General features: G+C 38.7%; 1 protein-coding gene across 1 annotated transcript in view; it reads right to left on the reverse strand.

The window, feature by feature from the left end:
- mgat4c (mgat4 family member C) overlaps positions 1 to 22,712 on the reverse strand; it is a 66,059-nt gene that overhangs the window by 41,380 nt on the left and 1,967 nt on the right. The window contains exon 2 of the mRNA XM_072385270.1: positions 13,782 to 13,841. The gene's annotated coding sequence lies outside the window, so the exon portion shown is untranslated. The remainder of the gene's footprint in view (positions 1 to 13,781; positions 13,842 to 22,712) is intronic.

Here is a 22,712-nt window from a genome sequence, read left to right on the forward strand (position 1 = left end):
TACAATTTCACATTAGTCACATTAATGGGTTAAATATGCCTTTAATAACTACAAAAAGTGACCAGGTAACACTGCACACTGTTTTTGCAATTACGCAAGCCTTGTCATACATCTTATCAATACAGCGGCAGGTTGTCTGCATTACATAATGTAACTTCTCAACAAAAAAGTTTCAGACTTAAGGGGTTTGAAGCAAAGTGCAGGGTTTGTGCTCTCAAGAACAGTAAGTTATTTTTTTCACAACATATCCCCTCTAACACTCAAGAAAAATCAGAAAAGCTGCAAGTTTGAGCATGCTCTTCTTGTGTGCAGTCTTTCTGACTGCACATAAGATCTGCAAGTAACTGGTTGATCAAACGTGAATTAAAAATTAACACACTTATTCTGATAGTTCTAAAGTGCCCTTATTTACCTGCATTAGCATAATCAACACCTCAAATATAATTTATTAACACATTACATATGCATCTTACTACAGTAGCTATTCCTTAACTGTCATCTCTCTTTGCTACAGTGATGAGGCAATCTCTCCATTGCTTGATTCATTCCACCACCATGGCTGTCACATATACCACTTTATCACTTTGTCTCTGTTTGACTATTCTGAACTTTATCTGATGAATTACAACTGTTCTGTAAGATATCCTGTATGAGCAGTGGCTAGGGGTGGGGTTAGGGCTACATCTTGTGACATTCTCTGTATTCTAGTTTCCATCCAGATTTCAGAACTGTTACATCCATACAACATGTTCACAACACTTTCTTTTGCAGAACTACAGAAAAAAGATGGATTTGATGTTTGATAAATTTAATTTGAAAGAAAACCTTTCGTAATTCTTTCGAAATTCTTTCGTAAGTGAACACTTCTATTCTAAATTTGATACAGTGTAAAAATAAAAACTGGTGTTTACAAATCCCTTTTCAAGAAATCCAAAGACATTAAATTGACAATTATACAGTGGAATCTGCCAGCGAACGTGTTTTCTGGCCATTCCACAAAATATATGTCAAAAAGAACTTTTTGAAAGGCTGTTTCACAGCACTCTGTGGTTCAAAATTCCGTCAGTTGCTCCTCTGACCACAGGCAGGATCTGTGATTGGTGTGGTTGGGAGTGAGCTCCGATAAACTAGCACCCGACACCGGCAGTGATGTCATGGTGTACCGACACACCCTGAAGTCCGTGTCTCCTTCACAACAGTAGAGTGTGTTATTTGAGCACTAAAGGTCAAGAAAAGACTGAGTTTTCTGCTAGTGTTTATTTGTTCTTTGTTTGTGTCAATTACAGCTTATCTGACACAGAAAAATGCCTCAGATACTAGTATTTGTTCACTGCAGGGGAATGTGATTACTCTAACTGTGGTAAGTTGGCAATCTATGTTAGAGGTAATAGACTAGAATCAATGCAGTACCAAATAAGTTTTTCAATATTTAATCATTTAAAACAAAAAGGGAAACATTTGCATACAGTTACTTTTACATGAATGTCGATGTAGCTACTGCTAAAAAGTCACAAAGAGGGGCCAATCTTAGAAAGCACCAAGACATATTGAGGATCTTGCCCAGTTGAGTTGTTTAGTGAAGGCTGCCGGGACTGCAAGAGGGTTAGAGGTTAGCGTAAGCTGCTTTGGGCCACTGCAGTCCACTGACTCTGAACAGCAGGGTCAGCTGCAGAGACCCTCTGCCAGGTAAAGTATTCTAACAGAAACACACGGACAATTCAAACATGATTACTGGAGGAGAAAAGGTAGGAAAACTCTTTGATGAGGATTATGACTGCCACCAAAATGGAAGATGGGATTTTCTTGAATTTACACAGTGCAAATTTACATTGATATTTAATTGGCAAAACTCCGTCTAAGGATGTATATGAATTACTAAAGAAAACTAAGATAATCAGCCGTAGTAAGTAATTTATCTCCAAATAAGTCATTTACCACTGTTTTTTGTAAGGACCCCTAATATTAAGAAATCAAACCAGAGGGTAACTTTCAGCAATTAATTTTCAATACACACGAGAAATGTATAATTTAAGACAGACTACAATCATTGCTACATCCTGACCTCGTAGCTTTGATTCCTAAACCAAATCTGTAACAGCAGCAACAGCAAGAGAAAAGAAACATTCAACAAAACTAAAGTGAGTGAGCCCTGTGATGGACTGGAGCCTGTACCCTCCCTTTCGCCCACCGACAGCTGGGATAGGCTCCGGCTCCCCCGCATTGGTTAAAGCGGGTATAGAAAATCGATTGATGTATGGATAAAGTAAGTGAGAAAATGACTGTCCCTGACTCATTTGAAGTTTCATAAGAGCCCTGTAATTGAATCCACAACCTCTCCTGCCTCCATAACAGAACTAAAAAAAAATCTTTTGTATAACACTAAATGATCCAGAATTATGTAAGGTTGTCGTGAGACCATATGGACCAAGATTCATATCTGTATATTTTCAAACTGATGCATTATGTATTACATTTGCATTCTGCTTACTGTCAGGAAAGAATAGCTGTATGTGTATGTTAAATACAACATGTGCTTTGAGAAAACAGCAGAATTTGAGGTCCTGGAATGATAAGAATTTGAATAAAAAAATGTGTGTTTTGACTTTTGTTAAAAACACGTTTTACATGGCAGCAGCAGACATGGGCGACATAGTGCCGGAGGTAACCTTATCAACAAGATGTTTTATATGTTTATTATGTCTGCAAAGACTATATTGAGCAACTTAAGTGTCACAGTGGGCTGCTACAACACTGAACCCACTACCAACATTTGCCGTTTCGGATGAGACCCAATCGGGCGTCTAGCTTGTGGGACAACTTTGAGAATGAAGTTGTTCTGGCAAAACTGTTGTTCATGAGTGAGCTGTTTTACCTGCACATTGAGGGAAAAACAAGTGTACTAAGATTACCTGACAGAGCTACCAAGAAAGTGCCGTTCACATTGTACAACTTACAAAATGATCAGGGGCTTGTTGTATCTGTAATGAACAAACAGGGTCCAAGTTGGTAACGTAACCATGGTAAATGTCTGCAAAGCTTTCAATAGTAAAATGCATTTTATCGTGTATTTTAACCCGTAACCTCAATATTATCCTTTCCTTAACTAAGTACACTCCCCTCCAACCTCCCTGTGCCGTCAGAGTTTCTCCTGTCACCATTTTCAAATGGTGCAGTAGTTGCATAACTTTCTGCCACAGAGGGTAAACCGTGCATTGAAAAGTGATGCAAAGGGCTATTGACTAAGCACCAGTATGACTGGTTGGGAATGAGAACGTGTTGGGAGATGGCACATAAGAAAGCATTTGGACTGTCAAGACAAGTATTTCAGAAACTAGTAAGGCAGGCATGTGCCACTTTGGCGCGGTGTATACACCTGTCGATATTCATCAACTGTTTTGGTTGTTTTTTGCATTTTCATATGTAAAGTGAATGAAAATGATTAGGATTTATTTTTGTTTGTTTGTTTAAACAAAGTATCTGTGTATGGATGAGTCCCCATACTTGCTTCGCTCAGGCACTTATATAACTGACTTTCTATGACAACTGCAGCCGTGACAATGCTAATGTGGAAAATCAGTTCCTTATTTGTGCAGTTATTGAGAAAAATACATTTGAAAATATAGATCAAACATATTTGCTGACATATTAATGAAGCCTGGTTGCCAAGAAAGAGAGACCACTACACAAATACAACTCCTAGGCCCTGAGCATGTTACAAGCTGTTTGATTTTCTCGATGGAGTACCTCAAGGCTTCTGGCACAAACTATACTCCAGTTTGAGGAGCTGGGGCTCACAGTGTCAGGGGCTCCTCTCTCAACGTCACCTTTTCACGTGAACAGATAATTGTCTCCACCTTACCCAGGGAGATTGGTGTATTTCTAAGGCCTGTAGTTGGTACGCTTCCCCCCTCTTGCATAGCCTGAGATGTCATAGTGGTTTGCCATAATTACTTTTGCTGATAGAGGTGAGGGAGGACATTTGCATCAGATGAAGTGCCGAGAGGTTGGGTCTCCCCGCTCCCTATACACAGGTTTTAATGTCACCGTAATCTCTAAAGGTTAGCACTGGCACCACCATGGTATATCTCCACAACTAGCTGAATCAGTAGTTTGGAAATAGATTTGACATTGAGCTCGGGTAAAGGCAGAACATAAACATTCACAGGCACACATACGCATTAATACTAAAAATAACATACAAAGAAAAACACTGGAATTATGTTGTACAGCTTCTCTCAGTCTTATTGAGCCTCTGCAGAGTAAGATTAGCAAGGTCAGGCTGTGATTTCAGCATTTCTCTTTTTACAAACTCTTAATGCTACAGAGATAAACACAGACTGAGTACAACTGGCACCTCTGTTGTCAGAGTTTTTCTTCCTTTACCAACCACTGTAATTTGTTGAAGGTTTTTTTCACCCAGAGCATCTGTGTTTGCAACATAATCACTCTAACCTGAGTATTTTGCAAGTACATTAATGCAATTTGCACTGAAGAACACAAACAAAAATGAAATTGCCTAATGAACATCAAAGAATATAAAGTAATGAAAATTTGACAAAAAAAAACAAAACATCAAAATACCAGTATATACTCTGTAGCTGAAGCTTGTTTAACTGTGGTCAGCATCACACTGACTCATCCAAACATTGGTCCACAAAGCTGTGAGTCAAAGTCAAAAAGTGGCAGAATCTTCCCATTAAATCTGAGACAAAGTTAGAAATGAATTATTTAAGCCTTTCCAACTATTTCTACTGAGAAGGTTTGCTCTTGAGCTCACATGCTACACTTGCATGCAAATTATCCATGCTATTTTTAACAGCTTGTTTATGGAAAAAAATGTGTTACTAACCACAACTAAAGTCACATCCCTGGCAATGTGGTCCTAGATAAGGAAATCTGAAGACAAAAAAAAAAAGAATTAAATAAATCAATGTAAGTGATCATGTAAATAAAAAGACACATCAGGGAAATTCCTTTTCAGACGTCTTTTGTTGGGCAGCAAGACTGTAATGTTGTGCTAATCAGCACCCGAGCTTTTACAGTCTTAGTTTGAACGAAACTGAAAGAACAGATGGCGTGTCAACTTGTCAACTGTAGAAATGCAAAACTGTAAGGGCACAGTCAAGCATGCTTAATTTGGCTGACCAAAAGATAAGGACATGTGACACACAGTCAGCAGCACAACATTGTATAATATAATCACCTGTTCTTTACATTGATCGGCCACAACATACAAAAATAAGGAGAGGTTATATGAATAAAAGTGACCATCTCGCTATTCATGTTGACGATAGTTTGACAAGTTCCACCTACTTAAACTTGTTTGCAGACCAAATAAGTCCAGTTAATCTAGCTGCAACCAACTGTATAATAATGCAGCATATTTTTTCAACTTATATATAGTATTTTGTATAAAAAACCTTTATCATTTAAGTTCTTCAAGTTTGATAGAAAATTCAATATTTCCCTGTGAATTGAAATGGAATAGTAATATAAAGCAGCAGAAAATGAAACCACTGTTGTTGTTTTTTGTATTATTCTCACAATGGGTGAACCAAAAATAATTTTTTCACATGCTTAAATAACAATCCCTGACTTCACCTTACATCAGGCAAACTGATCTTCCTAATTAGTTCCCACTATTATATACACAGTGCAGTTAATGCTGAAAAATGTATAAAAAAAAACAAGTGAAAATGACAGGTACCAGTCAAAATAAACCATGTATCTCAAATGAAACAGACTATTTCCTGGTGATTCTGAACCACAGCCAATCTCACCCAAAATTTTCTGGTCAAATAAACCAGCTACAGAAGCAACTCATGTACATTTAAACCACAGCAGGATATTAAGGAGCAATACTTAAACTTAAAGCACTAGTCAACCCTAAACCCATGAAGAACAACTTTAAAATAGAGATGGAAATACAACATTTTTTTTAGTTTAATCGAGCTGTCTTTATACGATTTGACAAATTGACTGGGGAAAATGGGGATAGTGGGAAAGGTACTGACCAATAAAACAACTTCCTTACCATATATATAACATTTCACTTTCCTAACGTGAGTTTTTAAAGCACCGCTCATTTTTACCTGCCTTAAAAATTACCTCTTTCTCACTAAACATTGAAGATAGTTGACAATGAGAGTAGTTACTTCATAGGTCTAATGTGAAGAGAGGTTTTCTGGTTGTTTTTAGAATCCATAGCTACAAGAGAAATGACACAAACATACGAGACAACAGTGGTCACATCTAATTGCAAATATCATAATGATAATGTATTTACTTCTTCTGGTTTTCAAAACTGACAGAAATGCACTGTTCACCAGCTGGTTAAGCTTGCGAGCAGCCATTAGCCAGGCTCGCTGCTAATGCTAGCTGCTGCCATCACACTGAAGCATAACCATTGCTACCGCCCCTAACTGCTAGCAACCATAGCTGTTTAGATAAAAAAAAAAAAAAAACATAACTGCGCTGGACAGTATTTTTTTCAAAATGACTCATAGTGTTTTACTCACAATTGCACAAGTGAACCAAAGCATTCAACTATTAAGCTTATGTTGAAAGAAAAAAAAAGAAAAGAAAACACACCCCAGAGGGCCACAATTTTGACACGTCCCTGAGTCCACTCAACAGCTGAACACTGATGCTGCAGATGTATGTGGTTCAGCAAGCAAGTCTCTCTGTCTTTGCACCATTGTTTTTATTCCTCACAATCACCCACTCTGAGATAATTCTGCTTTTCAAAGTCTCTAAATCCCACAACTCCCCGAGCATAGGCGTCTATTCATTAAACTTTCTCCATTCTCTTCATGTTTATTTTTTTCTCCTTTTTCTGTTTCTAAGATTTTGGTGATATTTTCACTGTTCCAGATCTTTGCGTTGAGATACTGTGCATGTGCCCACACCTCTTCACCCCCCTGACACACACACACAGAAAGTAGAAACACACACCTTCGCCTGAAGCCAGGCCCCTCTGTGCCAGTCTACCTCAGAGAAGCTAGAGCATAGCTGGCATAGATCGGATGCTCAAATGTATTCTGTGCTCCGCCTGCCAATGCTGCTCTTTTGAGCTGCAGCCAACTGATGACAGATCTACATTAAGCCCATAGTCTTCCCTGAATTCGCTCCACTACTCCTCTCCTTTTTCCTGACATAAGGGCAAGATGCTACTGTGAGTCCATGAACATTACTGGGAATCGGCATCCCTGTGGGGTCGGCTCTGTGAGTCTCTTCTCACATCAAGTTGAGAAATAGCTATAGAGTGCTGAGTGGGTTACCAGCTTGCAGAAAAACACCATGTGGGTGTACAACAAAGTCTCTGCCATTCCAAAAATCCAGAGAGAAGATCTAATGCGGGGCTTTAACAAAAATCCAGTATGTTCTGCTAACATATGAACTTTTTTTCCCCCAATTTTTAAAAATTTTTTTTATGAAGATATGTTTTGTTGTACTCCCTTTACCTCAAACCTACCTCTTAGCAAGAGTGGTTTAGATTGACACATACTCTAGGATCTAAGAGGCTGAAATTGATGATAAAATGCCCCTTACTACGCTCTACGATGGATTTGTTTTTGTTGGATTTGTAAAATAAATGGAGCCCTTGGGTTTGTGTGACTAACGCCAGAAACTAGATGTTTTAAGACTGACAACGGACTGTATTTCACAAAACTATGAACTGCAAAAACTCGATTTTTGCTTCTAAAAGCATATTTCTGACAGGGGAAAAATAAATCTAATTAATAGTTAGATGGAATTTGGATTGCAAATGAATAGGTTAGCTAAAGCTACCAAACAACACAGTATTGTCTGCCTGGGCATTCCCCTGGTACAGTTCAAAATTAATTAGAAAGTGAAAATGAAAATATGAAACTAAACTATTATGGTCAATCTGAAAATATCAACTTTATCATTCCAACAGGTATTTTGCCTTATATATGAGCATGTACCCAAAATTTTAAAAAAAAATCCCCCCACATACCAAGTCAAAGCTTCTCATAACCTTAAAAAAACAGCAATGCTTTGTTGTTGACAAACTCCCATCATCAGCTAACTTGTTGGTCAATTTTCTTACAAACAGAAGTGTATTCATATATATAACATATATTTCATGAATTCTCTCGTTTTGCAATGCAGTAAAATGGACTTTTTTTTTCAGATTTTCAACGTATTCTGGAGTAGCACATTTGCATCATCAGCAGTTAAACTAGAAAATGTTCAGACACAGAACAGTAAACTCAAGAGTCATTTCAATTAATAAGTGAAGTGACTTTGAGCACGGACAGTGAATATAATTTTGCCCCATTGGCTCCAAAAGACATAATAAAACAATTTAAGACAAACCCCACACTGAACATTCTGACACGATATTGACATTTTTCAGACCAACACGTCAGCATAAAATGATCCTAGTTTGTGACCTGTCTGTGTCTCTGCTTCACATTTTCATCAGATCTGGCAACACATATATATCTCAAAACAAAGAAAAACAAACCAAGATAAGACATACTTTGAGATTTGAGAAATTACTTCGCCCATCTATCTGCACTAATAAATACATATAACTCGCACTCAAATCTACTTTCATATGTTCACACAAAACATAATTTGCATCTACTTAGGATTCCAGATGTGGCTAACATTCATACTTTAAGTGCAGCTTGTAATGCGCCATCTTATGTCTCTAAAGGATCTTTGGATAAATTGGCCGCCTGTGAAAAATCACACCGATAATAGCCACGCTTTGGCTCATGGAAGTTTAATAGATTTCAGGGAGCTCATCCAGAGATTCCACTGGCAACAATTCACCAGCATTCAGTTTGTTCCTTCCTCTGCGCAGCTTCATACCACACTGTGAATGTTTCAGAAGTGGAGCTTATTGTCTGCCCAAATGTACAAATTCATTCAATTACATCAACTAAATCATTCACCCTCCGCTACCATAACCCCTGTGGTACACTTCCACACCTTGTCCATGTTGATGTTGTTCTTTAAAATCTGTGGTGTTATAACACCTTGTGTTTTATCAGTGTTTAAAATCCTTTGACTGGTTGATTTCTGGCCTGGTTATGTCTCTGTAATGATATGATGTATGTCATCCGGAGTCTGCACAGGGTATTATGGTCTGATTTGCTACATTCATGTCCTGCTTGTATTAGTACAAAGACTGATGAGACTGTCAAGTTTAAACCCAAATTGTTAATTTAAGATGCAATTGTTGTTCAGTTGTGTTGTGTTTGAACGGAGAGAAATGTGCCAAGTTTAACAATCAGAGGGCAACGCTGCAGATTTAGTGGAAATTCGTGAGATTCAGTCAGGGCTCGTGATTAAGTGCATGTTTCATGGTAAAGCAAAGCTTCACTGCTAACAAATCCAACACTCAACATCTTAAATTTCAAAAAAGTACTTTTTTTCACATTCACTAATGCATTGCTCATTCACTGTCTGAACACCATTTGATACTAAGAGGGAGAAAAACAGAAATAATGAATACATCAGGGGAGGTGTGAATCTGAACACAGCTGAAGGTGTTTATCGAAGACTTGATTTACTTCCCCTGCAGTATTTTGGACTAAAAACTACAACTAATACCTGTTGAGTGTAGCCAAATCACGTCATCAACTCAGATTCCACTGCACATATAAAAAGCGATATACTTTGAGGATTTTTTAAATAATAAATGACAGCTTATTTGAACATAAAAATCTCTTTAGCAAATTGACTTTAATGGAACTAAAATCTTATACAATAAATAATATCATATACTGTAGGTTCTACAGTAGCACTACAAAACAATTTAGATAGATTTTTAGATTTTTATGACAATTAAATATTTGGTATATCAACAAATCAAAGTCATATGATCTCCATTTTACATTTCATTTTCCTGCTGTATTTCTCATGTATTTTCTTTTGTCAGTAGGTCACAATTGACTTGGCAATAAACATTTCATAGTATAAGTTAATGTTTGTATCACGATGCGTTTATCCATCTAATAAGTGCCACGAAAAAAAAAATGGTACCCCGGCAGAGAATGTGTGCGATGGCTAACAGCTGCTGATGAACAAGGAAAGACGGCCAGAGACGGTGCCTAAGCATTAGGAAAAAAACTCAACCAGCTGTTATTTCTTAGCGGTATCATCTGCCTATTACTGTGCCATCCAGCAGGAATAGCTTGCCATCACATTGTTTAGCACTGGAGCTAGCTTTTGGTGTGGTGCAACTTTGTGCTGATAGCTGAAAACACGCTCTTTTTTTTTTCATTTTGGAAACTGATGTTTTCAATCACTTTTCCAGGCACCGTGATTGAGTGTGTAATTTTTGACAATGAAAGGAGGAAAAAACAGCTGATGGTATCTGGTTGGAGCCGTCCATGTTGTCACTACAGAGCTCTGCTTTGATCCGTTGGAGCAAAGCCTTTGTGTGGGCAGCAAATTGGCAATCAACCTGTCACATTACCATTCAAATGGTCACTGCAATGCTACTGTGAGAAGGTCGTGGTCCGTCTCAGCGGAGGACAGAAGTCTATTATGTTGCACTTTTACAGGTCAAATGATGTATTTTTTGGCTGCTGGAGAGAAGCGCCCGCAGACAAACTTTTAAACTGTATACACATTTCAATGCAGCACTAATGAAGATATGATGAAGCTTTCCTTTGCAGCGGTGACTCAATCTCCCTTGACACTAGGGCAAAGGAGGAAAGAGTGTATAAAGATGCGTGACAGAGACAGGACAAATGAGACAGAACAAATGTAAGAGTAAACACGAGAATCAGAGTGCACGAGGGCTCAAGAGGGAGAGCAACACCTTCACCGTGAATACATTGTGCCCATAGTAACGCTGAATTCTTATAGCTCAGTCTCTGCATTCAGTGGATGCACGGCTGTCTGCAAATAGCATGCATTATCACGGCATCTATCGCAGAGCACCCTAAAAATGTCAGCTGAAATACATGCACACCTTTTTTTCAAGCCTTCTATGAGTGTGCTGCTTCACAATTCAACAGGCAGGCAAATGTCAAGGCAGTGTTGTATGGAAATGACTCATCTGACCTATATCAACTCTTTCTTTTTTCGACTAACATGGCTCACTTTGGTATAGTATCAGATTCACTGTATAACATGTCATTTCTTAATGGCTCAGTTTAACTAAACTCTTTGGGTCGCTACTAAAGAAGTCGTTCTCAGTGTATTTTCTTTCCAGCAGGAAGTGAATCCTTTTTGCCAGTTACAGGACCATTGTTATACTAACATTTTAGTTGGGAGGAGGGCATGCGTTTACTCCCTGCCTTTATACAGTAGCATCACTTACAGGTATTATTCTTTGAAATCTGGCCCCTCAAGGCTTTAATAATTTGAAATCTAAACAAACAGTCATGCTCTGTGCCATGCTGTCCTGTAGAAGAAACAGCTGTTTGCATGAATCTTTAATGTTCACCCAAAATTGGAACGCCATTTCAACAGATGAGATGTGGGGGATCACCTTGATTCAAGCTGTTTCAAGTCCCTGCTGTTTCAGAATGTCAAATGTCTCATTCACTAGAGCACAGCACATGAAAATGTCTTACATTATCAAAACAAAAACAGGTATGATAACAGTTGAACTTCTGTATTTCAACCTGGAATTTGTGGCTGCAGAAAAACAGAGAAACTACTTTAGTAAAGACATTTTTCCATGAGGGGCTGAACAGTAGTAGAAATGAATATCAATGCTAAAATAAAATCAAAGGCAATCAGCTCGACCTTTTAAAGGTAATCAACACCCAGATAGACACCTCATTTCCAGAAAAGTTGGGAATTTTTTAAAAATGCAACAAAGATGCAACGTGTCATTTGTTCATTAGAACCTTCATTTAACAGACACAAGTCCAAATAAATGATTTTATTGCAAAAACCAGTGCTTCTGAGCGATGGCGGTGCATCAGTGTCCATGGCATAAATGACTTACATATGTATGAAAACAGAATTGATGCAGTGGCATATATTGGAATATTTGAGAGACATGTGCCATCATCAAAGTGACACCTTTTTCCAGAAGGTCTGAGGTTATATCAGCAGGACAAAGCCAGGCGTCACTCTGCATGACATCCAACAGTATTCCCTCATAGACACAGAGCGTGCGTGCTTGACCGACATGCCTGTATTTCACATCTGTCCCCTTTTGAAACTGTATGGAGCAGCACGATGAGGAGAATCAGACGACGACAACCGCAGACTGTTGAGAAGCTGAAATCTTGTTTTCAGCAAATATGAATAAAGATTACTCTTGGAACACTCAAACGATGTGTACCCTGAGTTTGTGAATTAAAGAAATTATAAGGAAGTGTGATGAGTGTAATGGTAAACAGGCTCTTTATCCCAACTGTTTAAGACTGTGCTGCTGGCATCAAATTATAGATATATTCAGATCTTTTAAAGTACACTTAAGCTGGTCAGTGAAAACTGAAAAGAAAACTGATGTCTGTTAAATCAAGATTCAAACAAATAACGCATTTTAGTTTTTGCTGCATTGTAGAACACTTGACTATTTTTTTCTGAAAACGAAACATGCAAAAAACATTACAGAAATAGTCATTTTTAACATCTATTCTCTGTTACGTCAGTAAAGAGTAACAACTAATTTATTTGTTTTCGAAAGCAGCTCATTTAGAAATATTATGGACTTTTTTGGATGTATGAAATAACATTATGACTTAATCACGACATCTTGTTACTTTATAATAATATAATATTAAATTACTAAATAAACAGTTCATTATGTTGCCCCTGCTTATTGGTTTTACTGACATGTAAACACTGAAACGTGATATTGGCGAGGATATAATTACAACAACAGACGGCCGTGTGGTGGAAGCTGATAGCTGGCAGCTACACACTCGTACTGTGTCGATGAATTGACTTCAACTGTGCGCTAATAATTAGACAAGCTGGTTCATTGAGAGTCACCCACACGTCCTGCACACTCATACACACACACACACACACACACTCTGCAGCTGCTTTGTCAGATTGTTTTGTAGTTATAATTCAGAGGGAAATTTAGAGGCTCCTTCGGGTTTTGCATCTCACCTAAACCTAAATACCTAGTAAGTATTTTCTTTTCTTCTCATCAAGTCCCAGCACTTATACACAGTTTGTCTGCAAAATAAAGCACTCTGATCAAATAAACTAAAAAGTAAACACCATAAGCATGATATGTAGTCCTGCAGAGGAGAGCAATGCGGCTGTCAATATGGCTGTGGGTTTACAATTGTGTTGGCGACTGCTGTCTGTATCGTACAAGTGCAAAAAGCAATAACACCACCAAAGTGCAACTGTTGGTGGTCAATATTTTCTCTGCCTGATAAACCCTGTGGGCAGGAGCGCTTCGTCGTCTAGCCAACACAAACACAGCTTTGCAGTTTCAATCTGTCACACTGTGTGAATATGGAGCCAAAAAGAAAGAAAAAAAGAGTGAAGCTAAACATATATTTATAAACCCTTGTCTTGCCACGCTGCATTCTCACTTTCAAAGACCATTCAAATATGAAGTTTAAGCACTGCCTCAGATGAAGTCATGCTCCTCGTCAGTGCCGAGAGGGTTATGAACAGCTCCCCGCTTAAAGGAAATTAGTCGTCATTCCCTCTGAGCTGTGTGTTAGATGCTGTTTACCTTTTATAATGTCACTTCTCTTCAAATGAAAATCGGCTTTTTGGAAAAGCAAAGTGAGGCAACTGCTCTGAAGTAACAGAAAACACATTTACAACACATGCAAAAACAAAATAAGAAAGAAAAGGATTACCTTGTAAAATTTAGATGGATTTGAGGAGGGGATACATGAACACGTCTGCTTCAGCTGTACCTGGAAAACAAAGGGACCCGACACGCCAAGGTCACTTCACAGCTGTTCAGTTTCCACTGTGTCATGGTCACACATCATTTATAGCATCTAACTGTATGCACACATCAATCCATCAACCTGTGAATCATCTACTATGTGTATGAAGATGAAAACTAAGAAGTGCATGGGAAATATGAGATTTAACAAAGTTTGCACAGATATTGTTCCAACTCACATAAAAAAACAAAACAGAAAAACATCACACTCATTCACGCCCACAGACACACAAAGACAATAAACTAGCTATTAATTCCTAAAGCAGCTGCAAACTCGGCATACTGTGGCTTACTTCTGAGGATAAATCTCCAGAGTCCCCTAAGGAAAAGAACGCTTTGCCAAGGATGTCCAGAAACGTTAACTGTTGCCGTCTCTCTTCACATTCAGATACTGACGGCCAGGATGAGAAGCGCTCCGCTCTTACACTGAGGCAGGGTAATTGGCTAGAGATGATGGGCCATAAACATACATCACAGGGGCGGCGAAGCGCCAAGCAGACAGCTAACTAAGGCTCTCTTTCTACTGAGTGTCTCTTGTTTGTCATATGCACACGTGCACTCACTCTCCTCATTGTCCTCTTCTCCCTGGATATTCACGCTCTTTGAACACATTGGCTGGCCCACCATTAGTACAGCAACAGAGAGGGAAAAACTCTGCCACTCCCCTCAATTTATCACCATAAACTCCAACCAAAACACTGTATTCAGTATCCTGTGTGGACCATGTTTAACATTTTCTTGGCATCATGACCACAACCCAAAAGAGACTCTTTCCTGCCATTATCATCCACTGATATATAATATCTCTACGCATTCAAAATGCATCTTCACCATAACAGATAGGATGCCCTCTGTCTCACCATTACTACCAACACACATTGGCGGATAATAGGCTATCCATTCCTGCGGCGCTATCGCCATGGTGCAGACTTTCCTTCCATTACCATAACACTTCTGTCATAATAAGCAGGGAGATCCTTGCAGTCATGACCATGGCGCTCTGAGAGGAGGTCAGTCATGTCAGACTGTTTGCTCACATGCTGGTAATTGGGAAAAGTAAGGCTGGGTAAGAAAGGTAGCACTGGAGCTCCCCTTTCTTCTAAGTGGCTTGTTGTGGGAGGCCACAATTTTAAGTAATAATAAAGTAATCAATTTTAGTAATCGCATAGTTGCAGCTGTTTGCAACATCTCATGATGTTCTCTCATACATCTTTTTTTTTTTTAGATGAGGAGGATAAGGATTTTAACTACAAAATCAGCTTCATTCATCTAATTCTCATCTTTTGGGTTTCGCAGATTTAGTCTTTTTTCCAGAAACAAGTGACAACCTACACACTCGTTCACTCAGTCAACAGACAGGAACTTCAAGGGGAAGTGGAAAACTGACAGCAGAGAGACGGAGAGACAACATTGGGGGCGCGGGCAATGCACTCATTATTCAGAAAGACACTCGAGGCCACAGGAAATAGCACACTTCATTTTTCTTGTCAAAGTTTGGCTGGCTTAATAGTGTGCTCACAGCAAGTGGTAAAACAAAAGAGGTGGCATGGCCAGGCCGCGACGTGGAAGACAGAGGCTGCCATGAAAGTTGCAGCTACCCGACATTCCTCTCAGCAGTAGACCACCTGAGCTGCTAAAGCTGCTGAAAGTGTTACAGCAGCAAATAAATGCCTCATCTTTCAGGGAAAGGCGACAGCAAGTATACTAGGGCTAGTTTTCACAAAGCAAAATGAAATATGGTCTCAATTACACTGTAACTATAGAGAGGCACAGATGTTCCTATTGTTCCTCCCATTCCACATCCTCCTGAACGATCCCTCATTATTGCCTTCATTACCAGTGCCATCGATATGGCAGGCGGCTGCCAAAAAACCTGGATGTATCCACAACTCATGATGCAAACACCAATTAATCATCCACCCAGCAATTACAGCACGTACCTTGCATTGATTTCTAACACTGACACTTTTTCTATGTAATTTATAGAGAAGCCACTGAGGCTATATAGTGATGCAAGCCATGCAAAACAATCTCCCCCTGCTCTATGTACCCACAAGGCTAGATTGGTGTTTTGATCAGGAAGATGATGGGGCAAGTGTTCTGGTGCAGCCGCGAGTCAGATAGAAGCTTTGTTCCATTGCATTCCATTCTCTAGGCATGGCAGTGGCCTGTGGTGTCAGACAGCCTCTTTTGTTCAACTGCTAATTGGGGTAATTTATTGTCCTAACAGGCAGAGCAGCTGTAGCTTTACAGCGCAGCACCAATTAAATCCAGATGCTGGAATGAAAAGACAGAGCTGAACGTGACTGGGGGACCAATCACTAATATTAATTCAGATCTCTGTGAGAAGAAATAGACAAGCTGGGTTGAGAGATTCTCCTTTATGCATAGCATCTTAGTATTTGACTGCAACTGTTATTATTAAACTTCCCATCTTTAACGTCAGTGGGAAAGCAGTGCATAATTTCTATTAATGGTTGTCATTATTTGCCAGATTTAACAATGAAACTAAATCTGCGAGAACAATAAAAAACGTGGCACTAGGACTGTAACTGCTGTGCATCTGTGATTACTGAACTTTTAAGCCTTGTTCTAGTTTCAGTGTTAAAAGTAGTTTTTCTCTACTAAGTGGCTCTGACAGAGGATCAGGTGAATATGAGTATAGGATCTGGGGAATATGAGGAGCAAGCGAAAGAAAATCAGGTCACTATGAAGATTTCTCCAGGGCAAGGCTAACCCTGACATACTGTGCTTGGCCCGCCTGCCTCTTCAGTCCAGGCTCTTTAGACAAAGAGCCCCGGGGACAGACACAAATGTGAGCAACACAGAGAAAGAAGTCATCACCTCGGAACTGCAACTCACAGTGAGGCAGCAGATTCACAGCGACTTATTTAGATTCAAATTAAGGGAATGAGGAAAACGAGAGCCCCCCCTGTCAAAAGCAACTCTTTTTTGTTCAGCTGTTTCTTCTGTGACTTTTTAATGAAGTGTTTATCTACTCCGCCACCATTTACTCTGAATGGAACCATGCGTGTCTATTTTATTTTAATTCAATTAAGTGCTGTTAAAAAAAACCTTCTTATCAGATTGTTCTTAACAACCTTTCCAAGGCATACCCAAAGTAAATTGAGAGCAATTCTAGAACCTTATTGAGTTAAATGCTTAATTCTGTTTATTTAATTTTTTCAAAGTTATCAGTTTTTTCTTAAACCATCAGAATCACTCTCTGGCCAGGAGATGATTAAAAGTTAGTATATTCCTGCCGTAAATATCACTGTTACGTATCCACACAACTGCAGGTTGTCCTAATTAGATAGCCTGATTATTCAACTAGACAGCCTTCAATTAACAAAGTAATGACGTCACAATAATGTTAATCTTTCAAAAAGTAAAAGCAATAATAAGAAGTTGGATTATGCCATCATTATTACCTAAATTCTTAGCGTTAGCTAGTTCTAAATAAATAAATTGATTAATTAACAAATGATTTCTCAAATGCTTCCCCTATAAATGATTCCTAATTCCTAATAATTCCCCACATCTCAACCTCAGGCACTGAGAGTCTGAACTGATCTCTCTTTGTGGCTCAGTGTCTTCACAAGAGCATCGTTAATTTGGACCATGTTCTTAAAACAGTCCAATGAAAAATGGTTGGTGCACATTCAGTCTTTTGCTAACTCTTGCAAGAACATTGACCTCAAATATAGTTTATCCACTGGGCCCTTACATCCCCTGAGGCTTGGAGTATATGTAAGATGCATGCTCCTTTGTACAGCTGACAACAGAATATCTCCATGCAAAGCCAAATTCATCACTCTTGTAGTTTGGATGCAAGTGGGCGGGGCACAGAGTTTGAAGCTTAGTAGAAGGGGTGGAGTGAACCCAGTGGAGTGATATACATTTACAATGAAAATCTGAATGGCTCGTTGGGTGAGATATTTAAAAAATGGTGGTTTTACAAATTCAGGACAAAGTAAAACCCCACTGTATGAGATGTTTCACTAATTGTGTATGTGTAATAACTATAGACTATGTAAAACAAAGCCACGGCCAGCGGTCTATCAAGTTTTTGACTGAAGTATGTCTGCTGCTGTGATGCTGTTTGAGAAAATGTTCGAGGCATTCTAACAAGACATTCTAACACTTCTAAGTTTCTAGTACATGTAAATATATCTGAATTCACTGCACTGGTAGTTGTCTACTTGAATGGAGATTTTGTCAGATGAAACTGTAATTACAAAACCAGAATTGTATTAGAGCAGATCAACAGTCTGTGAATGAGCTGACACTTAGTCTTAATGGGCTGATTTTCAATTGCGTTCAGCTGTCTGACAGAAACAGAAAATGATGTGAATGATAAAAGCTTTACTGCAAATACAGTGGTTAACTTCTGCTTTAACTAAATGATGTAATAAGATGGAACTTTGGACCATGTACAGAGCACCTAGGTCTATCTGAGTCTAAGCATATACATGCAGGAGTGATTTGAATCTGAAAAGAATTATCTGGGTGTGTTAGTGGCTTCAAAAGATTAGATATTTTTTTATTTCGATAAGACTAACATATTAACATGCACTTTAAAAGTCCACTTTTGGTCTGACTAACATATATTGTTTTTTTCCCTAGTGTCACGTAAACATACTCTACATAATAGCTTGAGACAGTGAGAAGCTGTGAGTTGATATTCTGACGAATGACTGGAACACATTCAAACTTGGCACTAGCGCAGAACACAACACCTAACAATCCCTTCTATTCAGATGAACCATGAAAATGTTCATGGACCCGTGCAGTATGCCTTTGTAACACCTCTCTCTATTGGAATTTAGTTTTGGAACAGAGCACCTCTGAATCTCATTGTGTTCCTTACAGTAGACCAGACTTCAAACAATGAAGACAGCATAAAATATGTGTTTGCTGCAGCCTTGAAAACAGTCATGGTGCTCCATCTTCAACTCAGCGTCTTTCTTCCCTCTCACAATCACAGAGGGACTCGGTCTCAGTTTGAGGGCAAAGAGCTGTAAGCAGTCTGACTAGATGGCAGAAAACCTCTGTGCTTATGAGGATGAGAAGCTCTGACCCAATTAGCTCACTTCGTTAAATAAAATTCCACTGGCCTTCATTTAAACTGCCCCTCATCCCCCTCTGCTTGTGTTTTTATGGTACAAAAGTGATTACAGATTTAATTAGCTAAGGACCTTGCTTCAGGGAAACTCCTAAATCCATATTGATATTTTCTGCAGAGTTTGGGAATAAAGGCCTCAGCTCTGCGATGATGACTTACAAAGGTGGCTACAGAAACTTAACAAGAAAAGAGGATTTGCAACTTTTTCCCTTTACCTTACCTTCTGTTACCTTACCTTAGGCTCATCATTATTTTGCAGGAAGACACTGAGAATTATGCAATGAAAAAAGCGGCTGATCAATGCCATCTCACCGGTAGGGATTTAAACAGACCTCATTTCAAGTTAGTTGCTTTGCAGTTTTTGACACATGTGTAACGAATAACTGTTTACACACCTTAATTCTATATTTTCAAAAATGGACTACATTAGGAGGGTGTTGAGGTGAAACTCTTTCATTCAAATGTAATGTCAATAAATACAACAGTGCTCAAAAGAATATTGATGAAAATACTGTCTGGTAACTGAAAGTTACTGCAGACCAGAAATCTCAAGTGGATGTCACAAATTTAAATCATTAAAACCTGTACAAATGTCACACAACCCACCAGTAAACACAAGCGTCTAATACAGACAAGGTTACAATATCCTGTTACAAGTGCCAGTCATTTCAAATCAGCTAAATTCTGAAAAGCAACATTCAGATAAGTGCCAATGATTCAGAGATAGTTTTGGTCAATGTGTTCTGCATCTTTAGCCATCAACACAATGCCTTTCTGCATTCAACCACACCTTATTCAAACATACTTGGTTAAAAAACTCAGCCAAAGGCCTGAAATTGTGTATCACTGTGGCCCTAAAAATCTGATGTTCCAGTGTGGAGGTGTGTGACAAAGCAATGTCCGCAACAATCGCTCTGGACTTTTGCAGAGATTTTCCAGAACGTTACCAAGTAATATCTCATGAAGATTACAGAGTGATGCCAGCTTCACACTAAGATATGGCGTGAACGTCGCTGAACTGCCATATGTGTGTATCGACACCACCAGCCTCTGTTCAGTTGTTTTGAAACACAGGGATGTGTAATCCATGGATAATATGACTAAAAGTGAAGACATGGAAGTGTTCAGCTATAACTTGAGAGCAGTAACATACAACTGCCCACCACAGCGAAACTCCAATGTGAAACTGACATGAGACAATGTAACACTTTTCTCAGAGCATTTTCTGCTATCAAGGATGCACTGGTAGCAGTTGCTTCTTAATACTCTTTTCTGCTGACCTGAATGTTGCTTTTCACTTGCTAAACAATAGTGTCAATATATATAATATATATGGTATTCATATCAACACAAAAACAAGATGTGCTGTAAACAAAACAGTCATTTCCACAGCATGCTTTTTGCATCATGTCCTGCTGCACTACACCCAAACGACCTTCCTTCGCATTTCCAGCTGTGAGGACACATCTCCAGCAGACAGTCTGCTGCACTGACGTTCACGTGTGAACAGCAACTGCAAAGTAAGTCTGCACATTCTCCATATTTCTACAGATAATTTGTGTGTTATGTGTGAAAATAGCAAGAGACATAATGGGTTAATATTGTTGCATTTGTCTCTCAAACGTCTTAAAGGATTCTTGATCGAAGAAACTGTGTTTGGCAAACTTGTTCTTTATTCTATCATCTTATCATCCTTGTGTGCTTTTTGACCATGTTGTTTTATTTTCATGAACAGCTGTCCAGATTCAAATGATAAAATACTATGTGAAGATGCTCCCGCTGCAGGTACAATTGAACAACACTGTGTTGTTGATATAATTTCTATCTAGTTTATCATTATATTATTACATTACAATTAAAATGCCAGCTGGTAAATTAAGTCTTGTTGACTTTGGTGAGAGAATCGAGAGACACACAAAGAAGAATGTGAAAAGTGCGACTGACACTGAATTCCCCAACGATCTCAAATTTAGATTGAAAGTATTTTCATTATGAAAAGGCTGGAAGAATCTTAAAGAGAATAATCTAAAGTGGCACTTTTATCATGAAAATCTACACAGAAGTATCACACGGTGATAAAAGCTCAAATGAAATCTTTTCAGCCAATATGTTCCTTTGGATCTGCAGTTTTCTATTTTTAACATCCCATTTTCTCAGGTATGAAATGTAAAGGCAGTGTGCAGTGAGTTTCTTTTCATCATGGCTGTACTGAGCATACAGTATATTGCTGAATGGCAGACCAGGGGAGCTGTGAGGTAAAGTGCCGACGCCGGAGAGGAAATGAAAATGAGGGTGGAGAGGGTTTGGAAGTGTCAGAGCGGCTCATCAAACTCCCAGCACATACTGTGAATATTTCACTACTGACATGTCGCAGCCGAGCTGCATCTCTGGAGAAAAACAAAGACAAAGAAACTAAGACAAATACATTCTGTAGATAGATCCAGTAGATAGACAGCTTTATGGATAACTCTCTTTCTGCTCCTATCCCCATACACCCCATGGATAGCTGTCTCAGGCTTCATCTTTCAGTCCTGAATTTCATGAGGCAGGGCTGACAGGAAGAGTTCTCCAAACCTGACAGCACTGCCTTCCAGCACCAACAGGGGCTGTCTGAAAGCTCACCAACATCACACAAGCAGGTAACAATCAGAACATGCCAACAGATGTGCATGCAGACCTGCTTTCAAACACACAACATACTAATAATACAAATTACATTTACCCTAGGCATGTACATACATGAAAAATGTGATATAAAGAGTGTGCTATGGAAATTGTGTCTTTGTGGACATTTTAGTAGATTAAAGAGTCTACAGTCATGCAAGCAATAGTAGTGATCGGAGTTAAAAGCTAATTTCAGGACACAAACGTTCAATGGCACTGCTACCATACTGACAGCAGGTGTTAGTGTGATCATATTAACCAGATTATTATGCTGTACACTTGCTTACATGTGATAATTAGCACATACCCCATTAACACAGAGCAAGGTTGGGTTTTAAGTATCGTAGAAAGTTGTGTGAATATCCATTACAAATTTCACAACAAGCCATTTACATGTTGATTCAAAACTAAGTATGTGAGTGTCATTCTTCACTGGATCAGTGAACATGAACACAAGCAGAGAAATGTAACAGAACATAATGAAGTGACATTAAAACACAAAGAGATAATATGCAAAATGCAGTCTAATATATGAAAATGAATAAAAACAAAAGTCAACCAGAAAAATCAGTAGATCAAGTAAAAGTTATTTGAAAATAATTGGTTTTTAGCTTAGTTTTAAAGGCCCTGATGCTAAATCCTGTTTCCTGAGGAGATGAGCCTAAAACTAAAGGCTTTGCCTCCTATTGTAGTCCTAAAAATTCTGGGGAATAACATTCAGGCAAATATTCTGAGAACACAGAGTTCTTGTGGGGTGATATAGGTGGAATGATAAGATATTTCAGAAAGGATGGAGCTAGGCCATCAAGGGCTATATATGTAATATAAACACGTTAATTTTACATGGAGTCAATGTAGCAAGACAGGAGAACTGGGATCTCTCATGGTGACACCAGTCAGTATTCTGGGTGCAACTTTTTGGATCAACTAAATTATTCTCTGTATATTCACTGGACAACCAGCTACTATAGCATGACAGTAGTCTAGTCTGGATGTGATGGATACTCAAACTAGTTTTTCAGCGTCAATTTGAGAATAAGAAGTTCC

The sequence above is a fragment of the Leuresthes tenuis genome, unplaced genomic scaffold (genome assembly GCF_036924035.1).
Source record: "Leuresthes tenuis unplaced genomic scaffold, fLeuTen1.0.hap1 SCAF_5, whole genome shotgun sequence".
NCBI classification, from domain to species: Eukaryota; Metazoa; Chordata; class Actinopteri; order Atheriniformes; family Atherinopsidae; genus Leuresthes; species Leuresthes tenuis.